Genomic DNA, 17,069 nt, shown 5'->3' with positions numbered 1-17,069 from the left:
AATCACCGCCCGCCTCCCGCCGGGCCCGCCCCGCGCCTGCCGCCCTGCGCCGGGGCTGTGGGGAGACCTCGGGCAGCTCTCGTCATTGCGAGGCAGCGCCGCTGGAGTTGAGGCCCTCGGAGGCTGGCTTCCAGGCGCGCCCGCTGCCCACGTCCCACGGGGGCTGAACCGTCTCCCCAGCGCCCTGTCGCTGTTCAGGTTTCCCGTCCTTGAAGACCCGGCCCTGGCGAGCCTTGGACAGGAGCTCTGGAGCTGTAGGAAAAGAAGGGGAGAAATGAGTTCCAAATTCTGTGCAGACTCATCTCTTCTTGCGTTGCTTTTGGTGCCTTCCTGGCGAACCCCGAGGGGCAGCAGGCTGCCAGGGCACGCGCCAGGCCGATGTAGACATGCGACTACAGGGTCTGTGCGGGAAGCCTGCGAAGTGACGCGTAGGCCAGGTGTTAATGTATTGCCTTCAAATTCACCCTTTTTTGACTGTGCTGTGTAAATGCATCTGGGCCTTTGAAAGTAAGTTTCCCTTTGCCAGCAAGGGCTGACCTGTGTCAGTAGAGGGTGCTGAGGAGACATTACAGGAAAGAAGTGGGGCTGGGGGTGCTACCCGGGTTTGGTGTACTGGTAGGCAAACTCTTGCAGCCTACCTGACTTGCTCTTATGCCGAGACAGCCCTTTCCTCCCGCGTCCCCGGCTCGAGTGCTTTTGTAGTGTCTAGCAGCGGTTCTCAACCTGTGGGTCGCGACCCCTTTGGGGGGCGAACGACCCTTTCACAGGGGTCGCCTAAGACCATCGGAAAACAAATATATAATTACATATTGTTTTGTGATTAATCACTATGCTTTGATTATGTTCAATTTGTAACAATGAAATTGGGGGTCACCACAACATGCGGAACTGTATTAAAGGGTCGCGGCATTAGGAAGGTTGAGAACCACTTTACCAAAGTGAGACTCCATAACCACCTGTTGCCACAAAAGCCGGCGCCCGTGAAAAAGTAAGGCAATTTGCTCAGGTGTCAGCTGCCTGAGGAGATGTCAAGGTCATATCTCAAAGGCCAGCCTAACATCTCAGTGCAGGCAGAGGTTTTTATAAGGAGGGAAAGGGAAAACAGAACAGAGATGGAGGGAAGGGGGGTGAAAAGCTCTCCGTGAGCAGACCAGCACAGCCCATTCTGATCAGGGCCTTGAAACTGGCCCAGTGACGGTCTGGCGGGCCGCCTCCTGGTTTCTGTAATTCTGGAGTTGCCACTGAAGGTCAGATTATCCTAGAGCTGGGACGACTGAAGGTCAGAGTCTGTTCCTTCTGAAGTTAGGTCCTAAGATTCCGATTCAAACATTCTGTTTATCTATAAGCTACGTATTAGTCAGAATCCGCACTTAGAGAAGCAATGTCAAAAGAATGGGGGTTTATAATTTCCCACTGTTACAACACTACCCCATGAGGAGCTTTCCAGGCATGCTAGAGACAGGCTTTGAAGCAAGCTCCAGAGGGCAGCTTTTCAACAAGTTTACGGGTGTGACACCTTAGTGCAGTGGTTCTCAACCTTCCTAATGCCGCGACCCTTTAATACAGTTCCTCATGTTGTGGTGACCCCCAACCATAAAATTATTTTCGTTGCTACTTCATCACTGTAATTCTGCTACTGTTATGAATCGTACTGTAAATATCTGATATGCAGGATGCATTTTCATTGTTACAAATTGAACATAATTAAAGCATAGTGATTAATCACAAAAACAATATGTAATTATATATGTGTTTTCCGATGGTCTTAGGCGACCCCTGTGAAAGGGTCGTTCGACCCCCAAAGGCATCGCGACCCACAGGTTGAGAACTGCTGCCTTAGTGAGTTCTCTGCCATTCAGTGAACCAGGCTGTTCTCTTTCCAAGGAAGGCTGGCTCTTAGCCTGGGGAGGGAGGGAGAGAGGCCTGGGGGAGTTCTCTTTTGGGGAACTCTCTCAGCTCAAAGATTACTTTAAGGTTAGCTCCTTGTAACTGTTATTTCTATATTTTCTATGGTTCTCTTTTTCACTAGTGAATGCCTCATTACTCTAACCCCCTGTTATAGTTAATATTTATAAGCTTTTCATTTTTATTACGCTTTACCTGTAGCCACTAGCTTGCTTGGTTGATTGAAGGCAACTTGGACTCAATGATGACCTGGAGTTTGTGAGGTTGAGATATCAGAGCTTCCTGATATAATGTGGAACAGGGAATCCAAAGGCTTTGGGAAATGTTATACTGGACTTATCCTATTCAAACTGCATCCCCATTGCCCATCTGTTCCATGCAAAGGTCTATAAGACATTCCCTTCACTGAAGAATGAGAAATTAGGGAGGGAAAGATACACACCTTTGAAAATTTCTGTGATGTTCCCCTCTGTAGGCCATGTATGACTATAGAGGATGCAATTACTGAGATGGGCTCCTTAATTTCAATGGGAATGACAGGATCTAGAGTAGTGACAGTACATTGCAGACAAGGAAATACACAGATTTTTAAGGTTTACTAGGCACTGGCTCTGAATTGATGCTAATTCCTGGGGATGTAAATGAATTCTTCGCTCGTGTTCAGCTCACAGTAGGTTCTGTTAGTTCAGTTGATTCACATAGCCACGGTGTGGTTATTTTCTCAGTTCTAGAACTGACAATACACCAACATTAGCTTTCTTACCCATGGGTTGAGGTCCATTACAATAGAAAGAGCTAAGTGGAAGCTCCTGGAACTTTCACTTCCTTGCAAGACAGTAAACCAGAAGCAATCAATGCCTCCATAAAAGACTTACCAGCTTGGCCAGTGCAAAATACATATAGATCTTGGAGGTGACTGTGGACTATTATAAACTTAATCAGGAGGTAATTCCAATTGCAGCTGCTGTTTCAAATGCAGTATTTTTACTGGAACACAGTACCTGGCAATTGTTATATTACTGTTGACTTGGCTAATGCTATCTTCTTCATACTTATTTATAAAAACCACAAGAACCTGTTGGATTTTACCTAATGGGGTCAACAGTGTGCCTTCACAGTATTTCCTCAGTGGTATAATTAGTTCTCCTTAATATCATCTACAAAGATGTTGATTGTCCTGATATTCCACAAAATACCACATCAGTTCATTTTGGTTGTTCATAATGACAACATTGTGCTGATTGAATCTGATGAGCAGGAAATAGCAAGGATTTTAGATGCCTTGGTAAGATATATTTGAACTAGAGGGCAGAAGATAGTAATCATGAATATGATGTGACAGCTGTTAAGTGGTCCTGGCAAAGCCCACACCTCAGGAATGGGATAAGTTCAAGATGGTACACACTATATAAGGAAATGGCCACTGAGAGAGGAATACAAGCAAATGGTGTGGGTTAGAAATGATGAAAATGGGTAAGAAGAGTGAAGTAATTGCCACACATTGCTCATACCAATCATGTGGCTATGCTAGGGAAGCAACAATCCAGATCATAGAAAAGGAGCACCCTAAACCCAGTGAAGTCAGGAGTTGGGGGAACAATTATTTTCTCCTTTTTGCTCTTACCTTTAGGACACTTGGCCTGGCATGGCATCTCAGGATGCTTTAGTAGCTATAAATCCCCATTATTAACTACATCCTAGGTCTTTAGGACTTGGGTCCTTACTCCTTAGATCTTAAACTAAAGACTGTTGACCTTACAAGTGGATGACCTTCACCCAAGATGACAACAAGTTTAATTTTCTGGACATTAATATGTCCCACTAGCCTAATATTATTGTCAGTCCCCATGGTCTCTCTCTACCTTCTAAGAAAAAAACAAACTTTTCTTAGATCATGGCTACTCTCTGAATTTAATTGATTGCTGCATCTATCACTCCCTTCTGACCCTACTAACAAAAACTTAACAGCTGTTCCTTTGAACACTGAAGAATCAAACATTGACCCCCATGTCAGCAAAATGCTGTTGCTGAAGTCACTACAAATCTATTAGCAGAATACAGTTCACCTGGGGCCATTGTACTATACTGGCAAGGCTAACTGGCTCTGATAGGCAGATTGTTTCTTCCAAAGCACTCCAGCCTGCTATGCAGAAATTATTTAGTTCTGATCAAGGAGTTTGTCCATCACCAGGGACACAAAATTGACTTACTCCTTGTAATAAATGATACTTAATACTCCGAATACAGTTTATGCCCCTAATAGAGTACTATTTGTTATGTGGACATCAGGCCTATACTTGACTGACAAACGAAACAGTCTAAATCAGTGGTTCTCAACCTTGGCTGCACATTAGAATCACCTGGGATTCTTTTTAAAATCCTGATTTTCTGGGCCTCATCCTCTGGAAATTCTGTTTCTTTGTTATTAATGTTGTAGCCCCACCCCCTAACAAAGAAACAGAATTTCCGGAGGATGAGGCCCAGAAATCAGGATTTTAAAAAGATTCCCAGGTGATTCTAATGTGCAGCCAAGGTTGAGAACCACTGGTCTAAACTCTCTGATGCAAGTAATCATAGTCACATTGTGCCAGGCTTCCTGCTGGCCAGTCAGGGTAGAATATATTTAAATGCCAAAACCTGTTGCTGCACTCATATTAATGAATCAGGGAAGACAGCAATCTATTTCCTACCTTAGAAAGAAAGTAGCGTGGCTCTCTAAGGCAGTGATAGCGAACTCATTTTTTTGGTTGATTTTTCTGTTCAATGGCATTTAAATATATAAAATAAATATCAAAAATATAAGTCTTTTACTATGGTTGCAAATATCAAAAAATTTCTACATGTGACATGGCACCAGAGTTAAGTTAGGGTTTTTCAAAATGCTGAAACGCCCATCTCAAAAGGTTCACCATCACTGCTCTAAGGTCAACCGCAGCAGCACCTGAGACATACTTAGCTGGCTTGGTTCTGGATGGGGAGCCTTTTATCCTTCAAGTTGGCCTGATCATCTTGCCAGGAGTCACAGTCATAGTCACTCTCATTTGACGTGGCTTAAGACAAACAGAAAAGACTTGATCCAAGCCCCTATAATTAATCAGTACAATTAATTAGATAATCTAATGGGTAACTTGAACTCCAGGAAATAATTGTTACTTGGATATATGGAAAGTCAAGGGGTAGAGTTACTGAGAGACAGCCACCACATAACTATACATGTCTTAACAGAGGCCAGACAGAGAAGTCTGACCAGAGTCTTGTTGGAATGCCCTGCGATTTCTCCTTGACCAGGGAGAGATAAGCTTCTTGTGAGAAGCTTTATTGCAGAAGACTAACATAAAATTTATTCTCATCCATCTCCTTAGTATCAGTTGAGCACAGGACTTTCCATCTTACTCCACCCCCGCTGCCCCTCAAATACAGCTACAAGCTTTTTTTTAAAAAATAATCTTTATTGATTTTTTACAGAGAGGAAGGGAGAGGGATAAGAGTTAGAAACATCGATGAGAGAGAAACATCAATCAGCTGCCTCCTGCACACTCCCTACTGGGGATGTGCCTGCAACCAAGGAACATGCCCTTGACCAGAATCGAACCTGGGTCCCTTGAGTCCGAAGGCTGACGCTCTATCCACTGAGCCAAACCGGTTAGGGCACAGCTACAAGCTTTTATGTAAATCTAGAAATTGTCTGGCTTTAGTTTAGATGACTTCTCAGTAGATTAACCCATTACTCCTGTCTCTGTCCTCAGGTCCCTCCAGTTAGATCATCTTATGGGGCCAGAGATGTGGGGAAGTGACACCATGCTGATATTATTTTTGTTGTATAAGTAGTAATTGTCTGAATCCAGTTGAGCCTGTTACCACCCTACTGGCTGAATCTCTGCAACTGTGGCAAACCAACATAGCAACTCAGTAGTGATCCGTGTGGCTGTGCTAGCCACCACAGTGCTGCTTAGAGGCTGCTTGACCACCTATTAGTTAGAAAGGGTAAGATTATCCTAATCTGAAGGGTGAATAAAGCCATTCTAACTTAGAGGGAAATACTCATGCCAAAAAGTAGGAGTGAGCAGAAGTGAAACTTTGACATATTAGGGCAACCAAAAGGTGCAGGAATGGAGTAAGGAGTGAGAGGGAGATTGGAGACACAAGAAAAAGAAAAGTTAAGTGAAAGATCAAGGTGGTAGAGAAGATAGAGTGAAGGGAACAATAGTTCTGATGGAGAGAATCACTGTGGAAAAGAAGAAGACCTCCTTCCCCTCTGAGACAGAAGAAATCAACCTTCTCTCCATCCTTTCAGTTCCCATTATCGTCTGGTATATCTTTACTAGGTCTGCTGACTAATCTTGTCCTACTGTCACCACTCTTCCAATAGTCCATGTTTGTGATATTTTTAAAATGTCTATCACATGTTCTTGCCTAAAACCCATCAATAGTTTCCCAGCACCCAGGTTTTATTCTAATCACATTATTATGGACCCTAAGTTTCTTCACGTTTTGACCTCTGTCTTTTTATGTAGTCTTTGTTTCCTACCACTCTTTCATACATAATCTTCACTCTAGTTATGCTGAATAACTTGCTTTCTCTGTAATGAGCCAAGCAGATAGAGTGTCTGTGTATGGTTGTATAGACTGCACTTTGAACATCTCCTCGAGGTCAATTTGTATAGTTATTAGAACTATTTTCTAGAATATGGCAGTAAAGTGTCTTATTCTAATGAAATCAATATAATATGATAATTTTGTGGCATATGGAAGTAAATTACTTTGAAGGAAGGGCCAATTTTATAAAAACTTGAACAAAGGTGCACCCCTGATCCTTGGTATAATTACTTATGTTTGGAATGTGTTCCAGCTGTCTTGTCCACCAGCAAATTACTTCTCATTCCACACAAGGAAACTCAAACATGATATCTCTTTAAATATTACCAGGTATTTTTTATAACTATCTCATGGTCTGGAAATATTTATGTTATCACACTTTTCAGTTGCCTAGTGTTGTGTTTTCAATCTTCATCTTTATTCATTTTATCCATGAGGTGTTCTGGTTCAGAAGAAGATTTCTTACTTATTACCTCACAGTACTAGTAAATAAGAACTGTGTGCTTGCCCTCTTCCTCTCTTTCCCAGAGTGATTCTCTCCACCAGAGCTATTAATCCCCATCACTATATCTCCCCCAGGCCTCACCTCTGAGGCAAAGTGAAATTTATTACATGAGTGGCTAGATAACTCGATAGACAAGGGACAAGGAAGAATGATTTTTCTATGCTTATAAAGGTGAAGGAGACAGCTGTATATGGCTTGAGCGTCCCAAGAAAAGTGGATGTGAGGATGATCCAGGAAGGCCTCATTCACGCAAGAAGTGCCCAGGGCTGGGAAAATATCATACTGTGTCCTTTTCCCTACCCACATAAATACATGGAGGTTTGTTAGAATAAGCACTCACTTTAATCTTGAACAGGAAGAGAGCCTGCGGTGAGGTTTCTATAAGGCAGAGGTCTAGCTCCATACTTTTAGTGATGAGAGGATCTATATAAGAGTGTCAGGTTATATTTGGTAACAATTGAAAAGTTGGAAAGGGGTATGGACAAAGTCCTAAGAACTTTACAAAATTTTATAATTATGATTGAATAAACTATAAAAGATGGAAAGTTCAAACATTTTCTCCACTCTACCTATTTGAAAATGTGGTCTACCAAGGGCCCTGAGTATTTGTACACATTTCTCTGGGTATGCTAAGAATGCAAGGTGTTAAATACTCATTACTCATGTTCTTTCTGACGGTTGCATTTGCAATGAGCAACCTTGAGCAACCAAGTAGTATCTTCTCCCAAACAAAGAGTAGGCTTGGTTAACAAACACTATAAAAGCAGTACGTTCCCGAAATTTAGTATTTCTTGTCTATGACAGAAATGCACTGTATATGCAGCACCCACCTGGACTTCTTTTCTTAGAATCAATGGGATTTGGGGGATATGGGAAACTAGTATCAACATCATGCTTATGCTGCTTTTACATGCTTCATTGTCTCTAATCTAGGCATGTTATGTCTTCTGCTTGCATCCATGAAACAGTAATAAGCCCCAGACTATTCACAAATCCTGAAACTACTCACCTACATAAGAGAATCTTGACATTGCCATGCATAGGATGAGTCAAGTAACATAAGAAACTGCTGAGAAGGTAAGAGAAAGAGAGCTGAAGAAGGAAGTATGCCTTTTCTTTATGGTTCTCATTATTTGAAATTATTGATTTACTAGAGGCCTGGTACATGAAATTCGTGCACTGGCTGTGGAGGAGGGGTGTCCCTCAGCCCAGCCTTCACTCTCTCCAATCTGGAACCCCTCAGGAGATGTCTGACTGCCGGTTCACCACCTTAAGTCAGACATCCCTCTCACAATCCGGGACTGCTGGCTCCCAACTGCTCACCTGCCTGCCTGCCTGCCTGATTGCCCCTAACCACTTCCCTGCCAGCCTGATCGAAGCCTAACTACTCCTCTGCCAGCCCAATTGCCCCCAACAGCCCTCCCCTGCCAGCCTGGTTGCCTCTAACTGCCCTCCCCAGCAGGCCTGGTCCCCCGCAACTGCCCTCCCTCCCCTGCAGGCCCGGTCACCCCCAACTGCCCTCCCCTGCTGGCCATCTTGTAGCGGCCATCTTGTGACAACATGGGCATGGCCATCTTGTGTGAGGGCGTGATGGTCAATTTGATTATTACCTCTTTATTATATAGGATTATGTCTGTTTCTCCCAATATAATTCAAGCTCCTGGAAGTCAGGGACTTTTTAATTCACTGCTGTATCTTAATGAGTAAAGTAGTGTCTAGCAATGCGGAGGCTTAATAAATATTTGTTGAATGAATTAATGACTATCTGGATCTTGAACCACCAGGTGTGGTGAATTGGTAGTACTCAGAACGGGTTACACTGGCTCATAACAGAAGTCTGCTCTCAAGCTGCATTTTAAGTTACTCCTCTTATCTTTGTGAATCAGCATTAAATATTTTATTCCTATAAGGTTGTTGTTTTCTTATATAAGTCCTTGAAAGAGAATTTTCCCCAAAATTATTTTATTAATCATTTCAGTCACTAAAGGAAGTACAATATGGGTATAGAAAGAAATGAACGCTATTGACTGACCAGTCTAATCTAGATAATTTACTTGTGTTGCCTCATTTAATTCTCACAACTCTACAAGATCAATATATTAATATTTACTTTGCATGTAAGGAAATTTAGGTACATAGAGGTTAAATAACTTGCTTTAGGATACATAGCTATTAAATGGTATAGCTTTCTTTTTCTGGCTTCAAAACTCCTTCTCTCCCTGCTACAACATTCTAAAGTTATGGTATTTTATTCCTGTGTTACAGTGAATGGGTTTTTCAAAATAACATTTAGGATGTGTAAGAGTCATGGTTCAGAATAAACAAACAGAAACAATTTTAGGTATTTTAAGTATGAAAGTATTAAATAGAGGGTACTTATAAAAATCCATGTCAGGATTGAAGAAGTGAGTTACAATCTGACCCTCCAAGAATCAATGATACCAGTTCAGTACAGAGTTGGTGTATCAATAGAGCTGAGGACTACTGGAACATGGGATTCAATAATTTAACCTCATGATAGAAGGTGGAATCAAAAAGCTACTGCTGTCGCAACTGCTACAACTGCTTACTGTTTTCCAGGGGTTAAATAATGAACCATGGAATACCATGCAGAAAAATATTCAGATGAACTTTATTATAAAAGAAATACATTGGGGCCTTGATTTACGAGTGTCCCGACTAACGAGTTTTTCGAGATACAAGCCGTCTCTCGGACGATTTTTTGAGTTGAGAGCTAAAATTTGGGTTACGAGCCAGCTTCAGATACCCCACCACTAGTTGGCGCAACGAACGTCACAGTGAATGCCACAACATCACATGTTTCATTCGTTCACTGTTGATTTGACATATGAGTAATTTGAGTTACGAGCTCCGTCATGGAACGAATTAAACTCGTAAGTCAAGGCCCCACTGTACAGCCAAAAGTGGTCAGGAGGAAAACTTCTTTTATGTTTTCTAAATCTTACATGAGTATATCTAATTGATAAAGCTAATTCAAATCCATAGCTCTAGGTGCAAAGGTGTCCAGGGAATGTTTTAAGCCTCTAGTGACTAGAAGTGGTTCTCAACCTTCCTAATGCCACGACCCTTTAATACAGTTCCTCATGTTGTGGTGACCCCCAACCATAAAATTATTTTCATTGCTACTTTATAACTGTAATTTTGCTACTTTTATGAATTATAATGTAAATATCTGATATACAGGATGTATTTTCATTGTTCACAACCTACAGGTTGAGAACCACTGTAAGGTCTGCATTATGAAGTCACCATAAGAAGAGGGTAGAATGGACATTGAGTAAGACAACCTGCAATACTTACCAGGAACAGTATGGGATAAATACCAATACTTATACAGAATATTGTAAATATAATACAGAAGGTTATAAAATGTTCAAAACTGACATTAAAATCTTTGTGGCTATGATTTATCCGAGGAAAAATATGCTCTACATACATAATAAAGCCAATAATATATCTAAATGTGTATGTATCAGAAACAGGAAAATCGGTTGTAATGTAGTATCATTACTTTCATTTTTCTATAGCCCTTTGTTTGCTGACATGATTATTGACATGATTTTTTGGGAAAGGGAGGCATATTCCAGCAGGCCCCAGAACTTTCTCTGGATTCTCTTTTTCTCTGATTTTTCATGTTAATCAAAAAGAAGGACTTAACAATTTAGTAATCTAAAGCTTCAAAGACACTTAACACACCCAGACATTTTACATGGAGGCCCCAAAGAGGCAAAAAGATTTACCCAAGGTCTCATGGAAACTGGACTAAAACCCAGGTTTTCTGACTTCCTGTCCAAAGCCTTTTCTTTTAATTTTTTTAACTTTTATAATAATTTATTTGAGTCATATTGACAACATGCTGGGAAGCAAGATCTCAAATGCTTGCCCCCCAAAGCTTTTTCATCACAACAAAACCAAGCCTTAGATTGCATGCCTCTTAATACAGAGTGATACCATGTGCACATGTGCATGCATGTGTGCATGTGATTCCACTTATATCAAATTCAATAACAGACAAAACTAAGATATATTTTTAGGGAAGCATATTTACATTTGAACTAATGTTTGGTTAGTGGTGGATGCCAAGAGTTGTTACCGGGAAAAACCAAGTGGGAACTTCTTAAGTGATGGGAACTCCTTAAGAAACTCACATTTTTGAAGGACTTAAGCTTTCTTTTATAAAGAAATGTTAAAAACCCAATCTAATGTATATGACTTTTTTCAATAGCACTTAGTTTTAGTACTTACTATGTGACAGAGCCAGGCTAAATGTTTTCCATGGATAATTTCCTTTAACTCCCACAAGAGCACTCTAATAGAGACACTTTTGTTATTGTTACTTTATAGGTGAGGAAACTGCGGCCCAACCTTTCCCAAGTTGCCCAAATCTACAGTTGGGTAGCAGAGCTTGTATTTGATCCATCTGGCTCCAATTTCAGGAGCGTAACCACTCTGCTCTGCTAGTCACCAGAAACTTAGTAAGTAAATTGTGCTCCCTTCTTTTTATTATTATTTTACAGTCATAAAGGTTATGTTATATATCTATATTAATAAGTCATTAATATAGTTATATTAATAAGAGAACAAACAGGATGCAAAATGATACACACATATAATTGTGATTACAGCTATGTTAAAAATACATATGCATAGGTATAAAAGACTAGAATATAAAACACAGTAAGTTAGGATGATGAAAATATGGGTACTTATTTTCCCACTTCTGCTTTTCAAATTTATTTTAAAGTGGCCGTATTAAATTTACAATGAGAAAATGTGCTCTAAAATAAACTTCCCATTTCCCTAAAACATAAAATTTCATTTCCACACTCTTCTCTCCTACAGCTTTGTATAATCTTTAGAAATCTATCCTGCTCAATGAGTGACTTCATTACTAAATTGATGGCACTGGATCATTCTAGCTATGCAAATCACAAACGCACAGCCAGCTGAGGGAAAGGCGGATAAAAGATTACATTAAAAATTAAAGCAACATGTGGAGATGTGGAGATAATGTGCTTACAATTATTTCTACATATTTAATATTTATGCAATTACAGAGCCAGTCATGACTAATCTTAAATCTTGAATCATATTCTTTTTGCCCTCTGATATTTTTGACCTTGAACTGAGACTGCCAAATAACACGTAAATAATGGCTTTGTGAGAAACATTTTCTTGGCCTATAATGATAAATGCTTTTTTTTCTTAGAAAGTGATCTCATTTCTTCCCAGCCTTTGTTTATTTTCAAAGCCTTGTATTTTTTTTTTTACTCTGTTTTATTTTAATAACCCTTGCAAGCACTGAGCCTTTAGTCTTCTACAGTTTGGTTGTGTTGTTTTCTGGTGCTGCTGCTGTCAGAGGAAATTTACAGGGACATTAGCCTACTTGACAGGCACAATGAGCCACTAGGCTCTCCTAAGGAGAAACTTCCATGTGCTGTGGTGAGGGTTTCTCTGTCTCTCAGTCCCACCGTCCCTCACACACCTTCATATACCACCATCATTCAGATACAAATCCCAAGCACTTTCTCTTAAAGGCAGTGCGCTGCATCCTGGATTTAATTCTCTGGTTTCTGGTAACAACATTACATTAGTTCTGCAGTAATGAATTCATATTTCTGGAACAATCTGACTACAGCAGTTTGTGGATAAAACCAATATCTTCACTTACAGGGATATAGATACCAAATAAGGAATGGGTGGGAACCCTTTTTCCCCTCTAATGGTCACTGAAACAAAGAAGGTAAAATGGCAACCAAGAACTGTACAAATGAAATATACAATATAGCTAAATTTTATGGAAGGTGTTTAGAGAAAAAATTCAGAAACAGTTAATTTACTTTTCTCAGTGTGTCATAGAAAAATGATCAACAAGAATCAATAAAATGTATTCAAAATTAAAAAACATAAAATGAGACATAACTGAAAGGGTAAGCTATTTTTTGGCAAATCCCAAATAAATTAGAGTATTTCCCTAAAGCCATTGCAGAACCAAAGGCCTGTGCATTTTCTGTTTCATCTATACTGTGCAGACCCTCAGGAAGTCAATTTACTAAGACATAGCAGTTCTGGTATATTCAGACCCTGATGCTAAGTTATCTCTTCAATTTAAACATAGCTGAGCCTTTTAAATAATATAAGGTTTTTAAAAGAATATTCCATTTGCTTTGGTATGTTTAAATTATAAGCTTGCCACTGTGTAACCTACAGAAATTATTTAGAACAGTCCAAATTCACATTCAGTTTCTTGCTAATTCTCTGTAAGAAGCAGATATATTTACGAAGCCAATCCATAATATAGGTCTGAGCTGCCCTGTTTGTTGAATGAATAAATAAGTGAATGAATCTTGCAATATCTGGAAACTAGGAATAGGTGGCTTTCAGGTAGACTTATTATTCAGAGAAATAACTGGGAATATTATTTGTTTGGCCCTGTCTTAGTACAGGCTATTATAACAATACTAGAGGCCCGGTGCACAAAATTCATGCATTGGTAGGGTCCCTAAGCCTGGCCGGTGACCAGGGCTGATCTGTGGGGTGATGGGGGAGCACGGGGGCCCTGCTGACACCCTCCTTGGCTGGCCTGGCACTGCCCACTCACTAGCCCTGCCCCCCCCCCCACGCCTCCAGAGGCGACTGGCAGGGCAATCAGGGAGGAGTGCGGGGGGTGCTGGCCAGCCCCGTCCCCCACCACCGCTGCTGGTCGCCTCCCTCTGTGGGGCGACCGACGGGGCAATCGAGGGGGCCCCTGATGGCACCCTCCTTGGCTGGCCTGGGGCCTGAAGGCTGGGGGTAGCTCCTGCATTGAGCGTATGCCCCCTGGTGGTCAGTGCACGTCATAGCAACTGGTCGTTCCACCATTCAGTTGATTTGTATATTAGGCTTTTATTATATAGGGTACTATAGATTGGGCAGTTTATAAACAGAAACTACTGCTCACAGATCTGGAAATTAGAGATCAAGGTGCCACCATGGTCAGGTGAGAGCCCTCTTTCAGTTTGCAGACTTCCTCCTCTTCACATGGTGGAAGGGACTAGGGAGCTCTCTGGGGTCTCTCTTTCTGAGCACTAATCCATTCACAAAGACACCACCCTTATGACCTTCCAGAGGTCCTAGGTCCTAATACCAGTGGGATTTCAACATATGGATTTGTTGAAAATGAAACATTTCAGCCAAAATAGGGTCCCTTCCCTTTTTCACTTTCTTGGGGTCATGCTCTCCAAATGTTTTGGAATGGCCAACTGCAGCTGTCTTCTCACCTCTGCCCTCAGTCCCTCCCTACCTTTATGAAGGAAAATAAAAGTTTTTCAGTCCTGGCAGCCTGGTAGTCCTTGGAGAGACTGACTCATTGCTCAGGCTCCCTAAAAGGGAGAGCAGACCACAAATTCCTGTCTTTGGAGTGGTTCTTCCTTAGTTTGGTTTTCTGCAATGACAGGACACTCCTCTCTGCCTTCTGCTCCTCTGTAGTGACTTGAAGGATGAGGAGGGGGACCAAGTTTTTTAGGCTGTTAGGATGACTAGAGGTTGTTATAGCTAGTCCGGTGCAATGGCAACATGTGCCATTACCAGTAATCTTGCCCATTATCTGGAAAATACAGAAAACTTGAAGAACAGGAATTATTTACTCTCACACAAAGAAAGCTAAGGCACCAAACACTGGATTTTATATACAACCATTTTCCATCTTAAGGTCTTTAGAAATAGAATTTATTAATTTATTAATTATCTAGGGTGACTTGAGTAAGATTCTTTTTGAAACAGGAGATAATTTAGATATCTCCGTTTCCTGTTTCCATTTTCTTAAAAAAGACCCCACATATACCTCATACAAAGTGTATTTAAACTCATTTTGTGTTTGTTTATTTTTAGTTAAAGGGTCATAAAATAGATTAAATTTCATAAACAATAAAAGTTTCTCTTCACCTCTAAATCAGTGGGAGATTTTCTCTAATTTTAACACTAGATTATTTTAACATATAATTATCAAATGCCCACTATATGCCATGCAGGTAGACATACAGCATAATGTATACGTTAAACCTTTAATGTGCAGAATGCATATAGGTACTGAGAACTCTTTGGACTCTCTGATGAATCCATTCATGTTTTCTGTACACACTCATAGTTTAAACTCTACTTAGGTGACTGCTACAAATCCTGCATTTCATTTGCTTCTTTGATCCCCTAGGACTAAACCAAAGACATTGAATTTCAGCTCCAGCACCCCCAACCCCAGCCTAGTGGATGCATTTTCATTGGCATGGGTGTATCCAGGAGTAGAATTATATCACCTCCCCTAAGTCCTGAGGAGTACTAAGGGGAGGAGTACTAAGAACTCTTTACTGAAAGTCAGTGCCCAGGAAAATGAACTGCCAGAAAGGAGTGTAAAACATTGAAGCATTTGCCAGTCTACATGCCTGCACTCACAGCTAAGAAGCAGCTACAAGATGGATGGACAGGGAAAAATGACTCATTTGGAAGCGTGGCAGTCAAAGAAAATCCAAACCCAGGAGCTTTTCTCCTAAGAACCCCTATGACATTTTATTCTTTAAATAAATCTTTTCTTCCTCTCCTTAGGTGAGAGATTGACATTTTAAGATCAATCATGCCTCTGCTTTGCAGGGTTGGTAGACTTAGAATAGGATAAATGGAAATTAAGCAAAATTTCCATTTTTTAAAAAATAAAAATGTCCAAAATAGCAATTTTATAACTCAGTATAAAAGAAGGATACTCTTACCCCAGTGGTCATTCCCATTATTATGGTTATCTCAAGACCTTTTGATGTCAAAATTTCACCCTGTTTTATCTAAAAGCCCCACTTTGAACATACACAAATGTATTACATATAATGTTTTATATAATGCATCTCAGTTTGCAAAATGTGCAACAGTTGGTTATTAGGACCTAGTAGATTATTTGAAATTTAGCATGAGTCCCCAATTTCTGACATAAAGAAGCAAGGGGAGAAAAAAGGAAACATCTTGATTTTTAGATCTCATCTTCCTGCATTTGTGGTTAGTTCATTTTAATTTATTTTATCAAAAGGATATAGTATCTTGCCATACACCATTGATCAGAAGGAGCACCGTTTCCTGTTTCCATTTCCTTAAAAAAGACCCCACATATACTTCATACAAAAACAAACAAACACCAAAACTTTGTTTTAAATGAAAGACAGGTAGTAAGGTAGGAGTTATATTGAGTAGCTCTCTCTATTTCCCTGACTTCCTAATAGCATTTCATGGCTTTCTTTTCTTTCTTTCCTCACTCTCACTATAAATATCAGAGCTGGTGATTGACTTTTACTGCTGCCTTTCATGCAAACTTCTCAGTAAAGCAGTTACTGATTCTAGGAGCCATCTCCCTGTCTCCCACCCTCACTCATACAGTTTTCTAATGGGGCTAAGGGGCCACAAAGAATATAAAAAACATTGTAGAGCACATTGACTTAAACAGTGAAACTCAAAGGTTTGATTTTGGACTCACTGCATCAGCTCATACAGTCCCCTTGGCGCATGGTACAAGGCAGCCACCCACTGAACATTTTACTGATTGAGAAGATGGCAAAGGGCAGCCTAAGAGGGACACAAAGGAGAATGGAAATGTTTGCAGCAAAGCCTTCCCACAAACAGGAATTCTACTCCCTACTTCAAACACTGTTTCTCTTTGAATATAACATTTCAAGATACTTTATCTTTCTAAAATGAGCAACCTTCCCTAATAAAGTGACGTTTATCGTTCTATTATACCTATCCGTTAACCTTCTTATATCATTTTACACTCACATCATTATTCTCCTGATTAAAGGTTATAAACAAATTTAGAAGATATGTATGTAAGATATGTGTGTATGTATGTATATGTATACATACTAGAGGCCCAGTGCATGACATTCATGCATGGCGTGGGGTCCCTAAGCCTGGCTGGCGATCAGGACCAATTGGGGCCAGGCCAATCAGAGCCAGGCCGGAGAGGAGGCGACAGTCGCTGGGTCGAAGGGAAGGACCCAGATGCCGAGGCCGCCATCGTCAGCACTGCGCC

General features: G+C 40.7%; 1 long non-coding RNA gene across 1 annotated transcript in view; it reads left to right on the top strand.

Moving 5' to 3' along the window:
• The first annotated feature begins 11 nt into the window (after positions 1-11).
• The window catches only part of LOC107184210, an 18,875-nt gene continuing 1,817 nt past the window's right edge, over positions 12-17,069 (top strand). The window contains exons 1-2 of the long non-coding RNA XR_001515032.1: positions 12-507; positions 11,372-11,502. This is a non-coding gene — a long non-coding RNA (uncharacterized LOC107184210). The remainder of the gene's footprint in view (positions 508-11,371; positions 11,503-17,069) is intronic.

The sequence above is a fragment of the Myotis davidii genome, unplaced genomic scaffold, assembly GCF_000327345.1.
Source record: "Myotis davidii unplaced genomic scaffold, ASM32734v1 scaffold812, whole genome shotgun sequence".
NCBI lineage: Eukaryota > Metazoa > Chordata > Mammalia > Chiroptera > Vespertilionidae > Myotis > Myotis davidii.
This window is presented reverse-complemented; position numbering and strand designations above follow the sequence as displayed.